We start from the raw sequence: 15,494 nt of genomic DNA, 5'->3' as shown, positions 1-15,494 counted from the left end.
CACTACCCTCATCGACACACCTGGCCGCCTCCTCAAAAAATGAAATCATATTTGTTAGACATGACCTGCCTCTGACAGAGCCATGCTGTCTGTCAAACCTTACCTCTCCAAGTGGAGATTCATTCTGCCCATAAAACTTTCCCCGGTGGGAGGCGACACGGTGGTGCAAGTGGTTAGCACGGATGCCTCACGGCGCTGAGGACCCAGGTTCGATCCCGGCCCGGGTCACTGTCCGTGTGGAGTTTGCACATTCTCTCGTGTTTGTGTGGGTCTTCCCCCCCCACAACCCAAAGCTGTGCAGGATATGTGAATTGGCCCCGCTAAATTGCCCCTTAATTGGAAAAAAAGAATTGGATACATTAAATTATAAATAAACAAATTTCTCTAGTAGTTTCCCAACCATCGATGTGAGACTCACTGGTCTGTAGTTCCCTGTCTTATCTCTACCACCCTTCTTGAAAAGTGGAAACACATTAGCCCAACTCCAGTCCTCTGGCATCTGTGCTGTGGCCAGAGAGGAATTTAAAAATTGAGTAATTTCCTCTCTTGCCTTCCACAAGGGGCTGGTTTAGCACAGGGCTAAATAACTGGCTTTTAAAGCAGACCAAGGCAGGCCAGCAGCACTGTTCAATTTCCGTACCAGCCTCCCCGAACAGGCGCCGGAATGTGGCCACGAGGGGCTTTTCACAGTAACTTCATTTGAAGCCTATTTGTGAGAATTAGTGATTTTCATTTCATTTTTTTCATTTCACAATAGTCTGGGACACAATTCATCCGGACCTGGGGATATGTCCACTTCCAAGCCTGCCAAAACCTCCAGTACCTTCTCACTCCTTGCCAAACTGCTCAAGTACCTCACAGTCCCCCCTGTCTGAATTCTGTACCTGCGTCCTCCTTCTCCAAAGTGAAGACAAATGTGAAGTACTTGTTTAACACCCTCCCAATATCATCTGGCTTGACGCAGATTATTGCCTTGGCCCTTAATGGGCCCTATTCTTTCCCTGGGTGTCCTCGTCCTTTTAATATACTCCTGGAATATCTTGGGATTTTTCATAATCTTACCCACCAGGGCTTTGTATGCTCCCTCTTGCTCTCCTAATTGTTTTTTTAAGTTCCCCCGTGCATTTTCTATACTCCACAAGGGTCTTTGTAGATTTTCTCCCTCTGCATTTGTTAAAAGCCTCTCTTCTGCTTCGTATCCAGTCCTGAATATTCCTAGACATCCAGGATTCTCTGGACTTGTTGCTCCTACATTTCATCCTAAAGGAAACACTTTGGAGCTGTACTCTCGCAATTCCTTTCAGAACCCCCATTGTTCTGCTGTAGATTTACCCAGAATTAGCTGTTCCCAGACTACTTTGGCCAGATCCTGTCTTATTTTAATAAAATCAGCCTTCCCCCCAATCCACAAGCCTTTTTTTGCAGAATACCTTTTTCCTTTTCCATGACAAATTTAAGTGTTGTGGTCGCCATCTCTAAAATGCTCCCCCACTGCTGCCTCGAACACCTGCCCTGCTTCATTTCCCAGAACTAGGTCCAGCACCGCACCATCCCTTATTGGACCTTTGACATGTTGATATAAAAAGCTCTCTTGAACACATTTCAAGAAGTCTGCTCCCTCTCAGCCCATTACAATGTGACTATCCCGATTAGGGTTGGGAGATTTGAAATCCCCTAATGGTGGGGGCGATTCTCCGAGCCCCGCACCAGGCCGGAGAATCGGAGCAACCGCGCCCCGACGCTGGCGCGCGATTCTCCGAGGTGCAGGGCTGCCGATTCTCTGGCCCGGATGGGCCGAGCGGCCGCTCCAACACGACAGAGTTCCGCCGGCGCTGTTCACCCCTGGTCGCTGCTGGCGGTAACTCTGCGGGAATGCTCTGGGAGGGGAAGGGGGGCGGCGGCCTGTGGGCGGGCTCCTTCACCGGGAGGGGGGCCTTTGAAGGAGTCTGGCCCGCGATCGGGGCCCACCGATCAGTGGGCCGGCCTCTCCCCCGCGGGCCTACTTTCCACCGCGGCCGGCCCCTGAACACCGACCCCATGTTGGGTCGGGGCCGGTACGCGTAAGAAGTTCCCCGCGCATGCGCAGGATGGCGCGGCCTAACTGCGCATGCGCAGGATTGAGCTGGCCCAACTGCGCATGCGTGGGTTGGCACAGGGCCGTGTATGGAGCCTGGTGCTGGCCCCCTGTGGGGGCCAGAATAGGTCGTGCCAGGGCCCTGTTCACACCATCATGAAACGCGACAGTGTTCACGACGGCGCGAATACTTGGCCACCATATCGGAGAATTGCCCCCATAATTACTCCATCATTACTTTTACACACCTCAATGAATTGTCTAAAATCTACCTTTATTGGCCAGTGACTATTTAGTGGTCTATGATTCACCCCCAGCAGTGTGACTGCCCACTTTTTATTCCTAAGCTCTACCCACAAAGCCTTATTAGAAGACCCTTCCAAGAGATTGTCCCTCTTTATAAATAACAGACTCCTTAATTAGTAATGCAACATAACCTCCTATTTTCCACCCTCCCCAGCCCTGCCTGAAGATCCTACACCACGGAATATCGAACTGGCAGCACTGCTCCTTCCTCAACCACGTCTCTAAGATGGCAACAATATCACAACTCCACGTGTAAGTACACGCTCTTAACTCATCTCTCTTACTTATGGTACTCTAGCAATAAGCCATCCAGCCTCGCCTTACTCCCCTGAAACTGAACTGTCCCTATCAACACTATGTGTCCATTCCCCTGCTGAAACTCTAAATCCCTCCCAACAGCATTTGCAAACCCTCCTGAAGGATGTTCGTTCCATTCTGATTCAGGTGTAGACCATCCCGTTGGTACACACTCCACCTTCCCCAGAAACGATCCAGTGATCCAGGAATCGAAACCCCTGCATCCTGCACCAACTCTTGAGCCACGCATTTATCTGTCCTATTCTCTTATGTCTGTGCTCGCCAGCACATGGCACCGGGAGTAATCCAGAGATTACAACCTTTGAGGTCCTGCTCTTTAGTCTACCACCTAGATCCCTAAATTCTTGATGCAAGGCCTCATCCCTCATTCTACCTATATCATTGGTACTAATGTGTACCATGACCTCTGTCATTTTATCCTCCCCCTTCAGGATGCTCTTCTGCTGAACCCATAAATGTACTGAGCATAGAACCCTCTAGATTATGACAATGTGTAACCTGCTCTGTGCTGTGTCTGTGTAATAGATAGTGACTACATAGTCTCTGTGTCATATGGTGTCTTTATGTTTGCTCTGTGTGATATACAGCGACTGTTTAATCCATATAAAAGGCAGAGCCTTTGTCTCACATAAATGCTTAATGTGTCAGTCCAGTATTCCCTGTGTGTATTATTTTTCCATGGCTATTAACCCATCTGTTATAAATGAAGTAATACTTTCAGAAAAATAGAACACAGGCAGGAGGATGCACACCGACATTCAGTCTTCACACACGAACATCACTAATCAAGGGTTGCACCCTCTAACCTCCCGAACTACATTGGGAATTTGAAGCACTGTTTGTTTGATCTTTGCATGATTTTATTATGGGGTTGTGCAGCTTCAGTGCTAGTAGATTTGAATTGTTTGAGACATCAGTAATTGCTGTGTAAAATGTTGCACTTTGACACAGCGTTCATTCTGACAGCTTGTGAACATTTATTCACCGCAGTCACTGCATTTTGCCAGCTTCTTTTACCGATCAAACAGTGTAAACAGTACACACACAGCAGCTTGTGCAGACTACAAGTATGAGGGGTGGGATCAGTGAGTATTTTCTGGGAAATGGCGAAAGCTATAATCAAAGCACAGTGAGATCTCACAATTCCCTCAATGTTCTGTAGGGTGTAGTCCCAATCATCAAACAGCCTTACAGTCCCAAGTTTCCACCCTGGTCTGTCTTATTAGGCTTCTACTATTTTACCCCTCCCAATGGCAAGGTAAATGTATTCAGTTGAACTTATTGTCAGTCTTAACCTTTGATTTAGAAAAAAGAACAATACACCACAGGGACAGGCCCTGCGGCCCTCCAAGCCTGCACTGACCACGGGTCCCATCCAGACCAACCGCTTGTATCCTTCTATACCCCGTCTGTTCATGTGCCTATCCAGATAAGCTTAAACATCGCTAACGTATCTGCCTCAACCACCTTACTTGGCAGTGCATTCCAGGCCACCACCACCCTCTGTGTAAAAAACGTTCCCGCACACCTCCACTGAACCTACCCCCCTCACCTTGAAATTGTGCCCCCTGGGAAAAAGCTTCCAACTGTTCACCCTATCTATACCCCTAATAATTTTAGAAACTCAGGTCACCTCCTCAGCCTCCGTCTCTCTCGGGAGAACAATCCTAGTTTATTCAATCTCTCCACATAGATAATACGCTCCATACCAGACAACATCCTGGTAAACCTTTTCTGTACTCTCTCCAAAACCTCCACATCCTTCTGGTAGTGCGGTGACCAGAATTGGACACAGCATTCCAAATGTGGCCTAACCAATGTTCTACATAACTGTAACATAATTTTCGAGCTTTTAAACTCGATACCCCGTCCAATGAAGGCAAGCATGCTATATGCTTCCTTTACCACCTTTTCCACCTGTGCTGTCACTTTTAAGGATCTGTGGACCTGCACACCCAGATCTCTCTGTGTCTATACGCTCCTGATGGTTCTGCCATTTATTTTATTGCTCCCACCTGAATTGGATCTACCAAAATGCATCACCTCTCATTTGTCCAGGTTAAATTCCATCTGCCATTTCTCTGCCCAATTTTGCAGCCTATCTATATCCTGTTGTATTTTCTGACAATCTTCATCACTATCCGCAACTCCTGTCATCTTAGTATCATCCATAAACTTGCTAATCAGACCTGCTATGTTTTCTTCCAAGTCATTTATATACATTACAAAGAACAGAGGTCCCAGTACTGATCCCTGCGGAACACCACTAGTTACAGACCTCCATTCGGAAAGACACCCTTCCACTGCTACCCTCTGTCTTCTATGGCCAAGCCAGTTCTGAATCCATCCAGCTGGTTCACCGTGGCCCCATGTGATTTCATCTTTGGCACCAACCAGCCACCAAGGGACCTTATCAAATGTTTTACTAAGTTCATGGAGACAACATCCACAGCCCTTCCCTCATCAGTCATTTTTGTCACCTCCTCACAAAGCTCAATAAGTGAGACATGACCGCCCTCGTACAAAACCATGCTATCTGTCGCGAGTGTAGGCACCTGAGTTCGCTACTTCCCGACTTAAAATGGAGAACTGCAAAGGCTGAAGGGAAATTCAGCCAACACAGGCAAAACTATCAGGTGCAAGTTTACTGTGTATTAGACGCTGCAGAAACCCAGACAGCATCGATATAAGCAGCCAACTGCATAGTAATGCAGCAGCCATCTACATAGTAATGAGCGATCCCCGGGAACAACCAAAACATTTGAAGGTAAATAATGCCAAGCCAGACTCCTCGGCGCCAGCAGGAGCCAACATAAAAGAGGTTAACGGACACTTAAAGACCGCCCAACGATCGGGAACGAAGTCCAATCACTTGGAACCAGGTACGGGGTCCACCCCAAAGGGCGGGAAGCCCCTGGGGACTATAAAGTAAAGCCCCCAAGTTCAAATCGTCCTTCTTGACAGGGTCACTCAGCAATGCGAAGCAACCCCTGAGAGTGAACTGTCCAGCGGCCTCCAAGCAAGTAAGTCTCAAGTCAACGCTCGCTACAAGATAGGCGCTCCTAGCTACCAGTCCATACCAGCTTTGAATCCCGCAGAATCAGGACCTGAACGAAAGGCCATTTGTTCCCCTGACCTGGTGGGCCAGTCCAAAGCTAAGTATAGGCATGTAAGTGATAGAAATAGCTTAGAAAGTAGAGTTTATGCATGAGTAGTGATTTACTGTGTATAATAAATGTGCTTTGATTTGAATCTTACTAATTGGTGTGTTGAGTTATTGATTATTACTTGAACTTGAACCTAGTGGTGGTATCATAAAGATACCTGGCGACTCTAGAGCAAAGGTTATAAAACAGAGCCAATTGAACAACCAAAAGTTAGCAACATATTACTGCCGACATCCTGACGGGACCCGATCTAGAAGTGGCTTAACCACTCCGGGAGAACCCAAAATTTGAATTAGAAATCCATTTGGGAACAGAAAAACCACAAGTGTTCAAGCAGTTCTGATCAATCCTCATAATTCGGAAGTGTGCTAATGCATGCGTAACTAGCAGGGCTATAAGGTAAAGTGATAAATTTTTTGTTGCGACAAAGCTGTCGGGAGTTTGTATTCCGGAAAATAGTGAAAGCCGTACCCGTAATTACAGCACCGCCTTAATACCCCTTGTTCCAAATTTTAAGAGAAGTATTTGGAGAGGAAAGGTGGCAATGCAGGCAATGCAACGCCTCATGAACCCCGAAGAATTTGTGGTCGCAGCAACCAGCAGTAGAGTAGGACAGTGTCCCATTTGGGAAGAGGAAATCAGAAAGTACCTCAAAGGGCAAGGATGGCCCCTTTGGAACGAATTCTGTGACAATGAGGAAACAGGTCCCGGGAGTATAGGACATACTTGGTGGGAGAACCTGAGCAAAATCTATAAGAAAAGCTTGGGAAAAGCTCGCAAGCCGATGGCAATAGTGTCCTGTTTGGCACAATTGCGAGGCACAGAGGAAGTCGTTGAGACGCTCCGTAGAGAGATAGAGGAGGCACATCGAATAAGTAAGGTCGATGTGAGCGAGATAGAGAAAGAGAACCTAAAATTAAGAAGGAAGTTAGCAGCAAAGGACGGAGAGGTGGATGATGCCAAGTGGGCACACCAGTCTTGTCTGGCGCACTTAAGCAGCTTCCAATCCCAGTACGAAAAGGTCTATCAGGACATGCAACGAGCAGTCCTGGTAAGAGAGGAAACAGAGAAGCAGGTAGAGGCATTGCAGAGGCAGTGTAGTGACCTGAAGGCAGCGTTAAGAGCACTCCATACTGCCACCATGAAGCAAAGACAAAGCTCATTAGACCACGCAAAGTGCCGGAAGCAGATTGCAGAACTGCAATCTCTGCTTTCAGTTCAAAAAGGATTCCAGAAACCTTTGGATCCCAGTTAGATGAGGAAGACGGCCATGATTGGGAAGAATTGAGTGAAACAGTGCAGAGATATGTTCAGGGAACATGTGCGCAGGGAAAGCCCCAGAAGAGAAAAGCGCCCCAACCCCCCACAGAGCAGAGAGTTCAGGCTCCAATGAACCCAGTAACCACCCACCGCACCGTCACATCGGACGGAGACGCGGAATTCCTGTACATGACCCCCTTAACCGTGACCCAATTACGGGACGCGTGCGATAAAATCAAACCGTTCCTCCCCACCTCAGACCCCCACCACTTCTTTGCCAGAGTAAAACAGCAGGCCTGGATGAGCGAGAGCAAGTAAAGCTCAGAGTTTTGAGTTTAGATCCGTCAGTCGTAGCAGCCTTCCCGACCCCCAGAATGTAGGAGGAGGCACCCATGCAGAAATGCATACCGCGATCTGAGACGCAATCAGGTATAACAGGGGTGACCCCGTAGATGGCCTCAATAAGTGCAGACAGAAAAATTCAGAAAACCCCATAGCGTTTGCTGGACGCCTGTGGATTCATTTCACAGCAGTTTTCGGTAACTTAGAACGTGCCCATTTGTCCCAAGACGGTATGGCCAAATGGACCAGCATCCTTACCTCCCATACAACAGAGGCGGGACAAAAAGTCTGTACGAATTATGACCCCTCAGAGGAAGCCCACAATGAGAAATGGGTTTTAAAAAGATTGTCCCGCGCCTGGGAGCAGTCTGTACAAAACAAACCCACAGTTAGGAAACCCGAGGAACAGCAGGAAGAGCAGGCATCCACGCGGTGAAAACGCACCAGAACCCCACATGGGTGAACGAAGGCAGCAACAGCCCCCCACAAAAGCCACAGGAGTGTTACAACTGTGGACAGTTAGGACACTTTGCACGAGAATGCAATGCCCCACGAAAGCCACAGAGAGCCCAGAAGGCAGGCAATCTGAATAAGAATAGGACAGAGCCCATACATAGTGTGAGCACCCGTTCAGACCAGACGGACCTGAACGGAACTGACTGACGGTGTTCGGGCTCCCCCAGTTGGGTCTGCGACACCCTTTGGGATAGGTCCGGCCGACCAGTAGTTGCAGCAAAGATACGGGGACAGCCCATCGAATTTCTCTGGGACACAGGAGGGTCCCGCACCACAATCAATTCCGCCACCATGTTTCAAAAGGACACGTAGCCCACTACAGCCACCATCACTCTGAGCGGCTTTCCAGGCCACTCACAGCAGGGACACATCACAGCCCCTGTGCCCATTCAAATCGGCAACATCACCACCCAGCACCCCATAGTCTTAGTCGTCCTGCCCCACACAGCAGAACACATTCTGGGAATCGATTTTATGAATTCCCACAACCCGTCCTTTGATCCAGTCAATCAATGTGTTTGGAGAATGGCAAAATCCGCAAGAGCCCCCACAACGCTTACAATAGGAGAATACGCCAACAAGATTAGCGCAGTCGGCGAATTTTGGTTTGACCCGACCACGATTAGCACAGACAAACAGGTTAGGGCAGTTCTGCAGAAGCACAGGACAGTATTCGCGACCCACAAACATGACTGTGGCCGGATGCCTGGTTCCGTTCAAATCACAGGACCTTACCCTAGACCCCAAAAGCAATACGGATTTCCCCAGAGGCAGAGGGAGAAATCGCAAAAGTGATCGACAGCTCATGAGAGCAGGGTGTACTCAGATCAGTAGCCTCCACTAATAATGCCCGATTTGGCCAGTGAGAAAGCCCGATGGATCATGGTGACTGACCATCGATTACCGGGAACTCAACAAAGTCACCCCCGCAGCAGCCCCCACGGTAGCCACAAGTCCTGAGACCATGCTCAAACAGGGACTCAACTCACGATACTTTACGGTTTTGGGCGTCAGTAATGGATTCTGGTCCATTCCATTGGCAAAAGCGTGCCAATACAAATTTGCGTTCACTTTTAAAAATCAGCAGCACACATGGACATGCCTTCCACAAGGATTCCACAAATCCCCCTCCATTTTCCACCGACTGCTGGCAAATGGATTAGCGAAATTTTCTCGCACCAAATGTCTGGTCCGGTATGTGGACGACCTATTACTGCAGGCAGACACCAAGGCAGAGCACATCAAGCTTCTAGCCGAACTCCTGGAACTCCTACAGAAACTTGGTTGTAAAGTAAACCCCAAAAAGGCCCAGATTTTGGAAAACAAAGTGGTATATTTGGGTACAATTATCACGCACGGTAAACGCGAGATTGAGCACAAAAGAATTGACTCGATTGCCAAATTGCCCCTTCCCCAGAATGTTTCAGCCCTCCAGTCGTTTTTAGGACTGGTTGGCTACTGCCGAAACCACATTGACGGTTTCGCCAGCAAGGCAGCACCCCTCTCGGAACTCCTAAAGAAAGGAGCTCCTTGGGAATGGCTTCCGCAGCATATGGATGCTGTGGACTCTTGGAAAAGAGCACTCATAGCAGCCCCCGCACTACAAGTTCCAGACCCGCTTTCCCCCTATGCTATAGAGGTAGCAAGCACAGACCGCACCCTTTCGGCCGTGCTCCTCCAGGAACAGCACAAACAGTTAAGGCCCGTCCGTGGCTTACGCCTCCAGAATTTTAGATCCTGTGGATCAGGGATTTTCAGCCTGTGAGAGGCACCTGCTCGCAGTTTTCTGGGCAGTTCAGTATTTTTCATACATAACCGGACTGAACCCCATCACAATCCTGACGGAGCACACCCCCACCCAACTTTTACTGGACGGACGACTTAAGGACGGTACAGTCAGTCAAATAAGAGCAGCCAGTTGGACCCTTCTTTTGCAGGGACGGGACATCACCGTTAAAAGGACGAAGACCCACACCTTCTTAGCCGATAACCTTCAGTACCCAGGCACCCCCCCCATGAATGTGAAATCATCTCACCACACCACAACACAGGCCCCTTTATTGCGAAAACACCCCCCAGAAAGATAGGTAGTTCACCCCAGAGCCCCAAGCACACAGACACGTGCGAACCCATAAGAATATATGAGGATGGATCTTCCACAATATTAGAAGGGAAGCGCATTACAGGATGTGGCATTTATGTTGAGGACGCGCAGGGACGCGCCCTAGAAGATATAGCAATAAAACTTCCAGGACACTTAGGCGCGCAGGCGGCAGAACGAGCAGCCGTGGCGTACATTGTAGAACACACAGATTACTTCACCAGCCCAGCAGACATATATTCGGACAGCCTCTATGTCTGCAACAGCCTTACAGAGTTCCTACCCCTGTGGAAAGCAAGAGGATTTGTTTCTGCAGACGGAAAACCCCTCCCATTGCTCCGCCACATTTTAGAAAAAGCACAGAACAGGACTTTTGTCATCGTTCGTAGTCACCATCGTTCCTCCCCCCCTGGAAATGTAAAAGCCGACGTACTGGCCAAAGCAGGTTCCAGGCACGGATATTTTTGGACACCCCCCGAAAGTGCACCAGTGAATGCAGTTCAGGTCTCTCAGACTAATATCCTCAAACATTTGGATGGTAAATCGCACAGCCTGCGAGATGGCTCGCACTGTTTCAGTATTTTTAAGTGTGTATTGTCCTTAATATTCGGTTTAAAATTTTTTTTTTAAATGAGGGAGTCACACATGGTGACAAATTGTAAAGGGAGAATTGGCACAAAAGGACAGACATACTAACGCACGAGATATTAACCAAGATAGTAACAGACAGTATGCTTGATCCCACAGAACCTCAGAAGCTCCAGGAAAAGAGACGAAACGAAGAGAAGAGAAAGAAAAAGAACCATGAGGACATCCTCCGTGTTGCTTATCACCCTAATGAACATTTGGTTGCGCGCGAACGCAAACCCCCTGACCCCAACCCCACCCCCAGCCATTAATGATTCACTTCCCCAAAGCACCCAGAGCCTAGTCACAAGCGACACCACACCATCTTGGTGTGACAGGTTTATAACCTGGTACTCCCTGTCCTACTTAATAGAATCCCTACTAGTATTGGCGATACTCTGCTGCATCATGCAGACTATCCGCATGAGGAAATGGAGAAGGAGAGCCTACCGCACTCGCACCCCGGTATAGGATAAGATCCCCTATTTTCGGTTACGCCCAGACACCCGACCCCCGTGATCTACAGTAAAGGACATTCGTTTGCGTTCTTTTTGTGAATAAAGAAATTTGTTTCATGAGCGATTGTACAATCCTGAGCTTGACTGCCAAGCCAGGAAAAATGTGAATAATACTGCTATGATTTTGTCTGTATCATTAAGGAAGTTAGTATGATTGAATGTTTGAGTGAATGTAGTTTAGTGAGGACAGTTCGAGGTACCGTTTTTCTTATTTTGTCATGCATGTCCCTGTTTTGATATAGCACCACTTAGAATGTTAGTTAAAATTTTCTTGCATAGTTATGGTCAGTGTAGAGGCCATAGAAGAGTGCTTGCCAGGTCAGGGAATGAAGACAACGCAGTTATGTGATCCTTCACGCTTCGCGTTAGGATCACAAGGAGGGTGTGTAGCCACCTAAGTTGGCCACTTCCCGACTTAAAATGGAGAGCCACAAAGGCTGATGGGAAATTCAGCCAACACAGGCAAAAACTAGCAGGTGCAAGTTTACTGTATATTAGACTCTGCAGAAACCCAGACAGCATCGATACAAGCAGCCATCTACATAGTAATGAGCGATCCCTGGGAACAATCGAAACATTTTAAGATAAACAAAGCCAAGCCAGACTCCTCGGCGCCAGCAGGAGCCAACACAAAAGAGGTTAACAGACACTTAAAGACCGCTCAACGATCAGGAAACCGCTCCAGCATTGGAGAAATCGAACCAAGTGATTGGAACGAAGTCCAATCACTTGGAACCAGGTACGGGGTCCACCCCGAAGGGCGGGAAGCCCCTGAGGACTATAAAGTAAAGCCCTCAAGTTCAAATCGTCCTTCTTGACAGGGTCATTCAGCAACGCGAAGCAACCCCTGAGAGTGAACTGTCCAGCGGCCTCCAAGCAAGTAAGTCTCAAGTCAATGAGATAGGCGCTCCTAGCTACCAGTCCATACCAGCTTTGAATCCCGCAGCCTCAGGTCCTGAAAGAAAGGCCATTTGTTCCCCTGACCTGGTGGGCCAGTCTGAAGCTAAGTGTAGGCCTGTTAGTGATAGAAATAGCTTAGAAAGTATAGTTTATGCATGAGTAGTGATTTACTGTGTATAATAAATGTGCTTTGATTTGAATCTTATTAATTGGTGTGTTGAGTTATTGATCATTACTTGAACTTGAACCTCATGGCGGTATCATAAGATACCTGGCGACTCTAGAGCAAAGGTTATAAAACAGAGCCAATTGAACCAACCAAAAGTTAGCAACACTAATAAGACCAATCACTTCCAAATGTGCATAGATCCTGGGCTGGATTCTCCAAAAATGGGACTATGTCCCCACGCCAGTGTAAAAACGCTGGAGTTTTACTCTGGAGATCTCTCAAAAATATTAGCAGCTATTCACTTACCTGCAGGGGGCTGGCAGGGCCCCGGAGTCTTCTCGCAGCTCCAGCTGTGGATATAGGCCATCGCACGTCCGGTTGCGAGTCCGCACATGCACATGCGCATGGCGGCAGCCTCGAGCGGCCGCACCGAACGCTATGGCAGACTCAGCCGGTGGACCTGGACAAGGAAAGAAGGTCCCAACAATCGGCCCCGTGCCGCCACATCTCACACGATCCCCGTGCCGGCCGCCCATAAGGCCGCCCTGGTACTTTATCTGTCTGAGTCCGCAGCCGCCGCGCGAGAGACCCGACTGGCCAGACGTGGTTAGAACCACACCGCCGGGAATTTGGTCGGTCTGGACTGGAGCACCGCTGGGAGGGCCTCTGGCAATGGACCCCCAGCCACGCCGCATGAATCAGGTGCGAGCGATTCTCCGGGGTCCGGAGAAGCTCACTGGCCGATAATTATTGGGTCATCCTTGCAACCCTTCTTAAATAACGGCACAATATTGCCTATCCTCCAGTCCTCCGGGATCTCACCGGTGGCCCACAAGGACACAAAGATTTCTGTTAGAGGTCAAGCGATTTCATCTCTTGCCTCCCTCAGTAATCTGGGATGGATGCCATGTGACCGTGGGAATTTGTCTACCGTAATGCTTTTTAGCACACGTAACACTTGTAATAATAACCTTTTCTAAAGTATTTACACATCCCTCTGAGACACCACGAATCAACGGATCCCTCTCCTTTGTGAATACCGATGCAAAACACTCATTAAGACTCTCACCTACTTCCTTTGGTTCTACATTTAACTCCCCTCTTTGGCTTGAGTGAACCAACTCTTTCTCTAACTACCCTTTTCTTCTTAATATACGTATAAAATGCCTTGGGATTCTCCTTAATCCTGTCTGCCCAGGACATTTCGTGACCCCTTTTTGCCCTCCTAACTCCCTGCTTGAGCTCTTTTCTACTTTCCTTGTATTCCTCAAGTGCTTCATCTGTTTTTACTTGCCTGTACCTCACGTAGGCATCTCTTTTCTTTTTGGCAAGATTCGCAATTTCCCTGGTCATCCATGGTTCTTGAATCCTGCCTTTCCTGTCCTTCCTTTTTACCGGCAAATGCCTAAATGCACTCCTATCAACTGCTCCTTAAAAGACTTCCACATGCCAAATGTGGATTTACCCACAAACAGCCTCTCCCAAACAACAGCCTCCAAATCCTGCCTAATATGGTTGGAGTTAGCCTTCCCCCAATTTAGCACCTTAACCCTCGGACAACACTCGGCCTTTTCTGTGAGTATCCGAAAGCTTACAGAATTGTGCTCACTTTTCGCAACATGTTCTCCCACTGCAATTTTGATAACCTGGCCGGACTCGTTCCCTAGTACTCGGTCCAATATTGCCCCCTCTCCAGTCAAACTATCCACATATTATTCCAAAAAACATTCTTGGACACACTTAACAAATTCCTCACTCTGCAGACCCCTAGCTCTAAGGGATTTCCAGTCAATATGAGGAAAATTAAAGTCTCCCACTACAACAACCCTATTATTTCTACATCTATCCAGAATCTGCTTACATATCTGGTCTTGAACTTCCCATGGGCTGTTTGGAGGCCTGTAGTACACCCCCATCTTAGTGATTGCCCCCTACCCACAGTTCCTCGTTACTTGATTCTTCCATGGTGTCCTCCCTCTGTACAGCTGTGATATGTCCTCTAACCAATATTGCAACTTCCCCATCTCTTTTACTGTCCTCCCTGTCTCAGCTAAAACAACTATATCCTGGAATATTTAGCTGCCAGTCCTGTCCCTTTTTTAACCAAGTCTCCATTACAGCAACCACATCCAGGTTCTGCATATCAATCAAGGCTTTAAGTTTATCTGTCTTACCTGATATACTCCATTCATTGAAGCAGATACACTCCAGACCTCCAGGCCCGCTGAGTTCGACCTCCCCCAGCCTGCCCTTCCTCTCCGCCAGCCTGGCCCTCGTACCATGCTCATCCCCAGTCTCTACACTTGCAAATGTTGCTCTATTTATTTATCTCGGTGAGCCACAAGCCTTCCCTTATATCGATAAAATGACCACAGAACCAGTTAGTTAGTACAAAAGATGGTTTATTTACATACACAAGAGTTATCTCAACATGCAAACACAATATCTACTACGAGTTAAACTACACCTATCACCATCAGCTACAATGACCTATACTTAACTTCAGGGTGACCGGCACTATGCAAATGGATAAAGGCCTTTATCTGGATTTCACTTGGCTGGTTCGAAGAAAGTGGCTCTGTATCTGCTGGGCTCATCCATCAGTTAGCGATCGTTGGTCTTGAACTTAGCTGGCTGTTCCTGCTGCAATTGGGTTAGACACAGGCTGGATCCAAGAGAGACAGAACACATGGCTGCGCTCTCTTTTATCCCTCTAGGATTTCGCACTCTTTGGGGCGGTCCTTAACCTTGGACCCAATAATTCGACAGGGCTCTGATCACTCTCTTCAATTTTGGCCAATAAAGGGGTGGGTGCCTTGGTAGCTGGGCGGGTCCTTAGCGGTCATTGACCTTGTGCTTTCTGAGCAAGGGAGTGGAGCCGATCAGTCTGTGGCTAAACCGGTTGCTTGATTGGAGTTCTATTGTCCTCGGAAAATAGGCCATTGAAATGTAAACGAGCGGGGGTTTCAGTCAGGTCTGGTTACCTGTGTTTTAGATACACATAGGCTGTGTACCTGTCTGACTGCTGGGTTGGCCATAATTCCCATGGTCCTTTGCAGGTGGCCATCTTAGATGGCTACACTAGCTTACCACCTCCCTGCCAAATTAATTTAAACCCACCCTAACCATACTAGCAAAGCTCCCAGCCAGGATATTGGTGCCCTTCCAGTTCAGGTGTAACCCGTCCTTCTTGTAC

The 15,494-nt window shown here is 48.1% G+C and overlaps 1 long non-coding RNA gene across 1 annotated transcript in view; it reads left to right on the top strand.

The window, feature by feature from the left end:
• LOC140430056 (uncharacterized) overlaps positions 1 to 15,494 on the top strand; it is a 65,349-nt gene that overhangs the window by 33,330 nt on the left and 16,525 nt on the right. The window contains exon 2 of the long non-coding RNA XR_011949305.1: positions 2,535 to 2,632. This is a non-coding gene — a long non-coding RNA (uncharacterized lncRNA). The remainder of the gene's footprint in view (positions 1 to 2,534; positions 2,633 to 15,494) is intronic.

The sequence above is a fragment of the Scyliorhinus torazame genome, chromosome 1 (genome assembly GCF_047496885.1).
Source record: "Scyliorhinus torazame isolate Kashiwa2021f chromosome 1, sScyTor2.1, whole genome shotgun sequence".
Taxonomy (NCBI): Eukaryota; Metazoa; Chordata; class Chondrichthyes; order Carcharhiniformes; family Scyliorhinidae; genus Scyliorhinus; species Scyliorhinus torazame.
The sequence above is the reverse complement of the archived record's forward strand: the minus strand, read 5'-3'. Positions and strand labels throughout refer to the sequence as shown.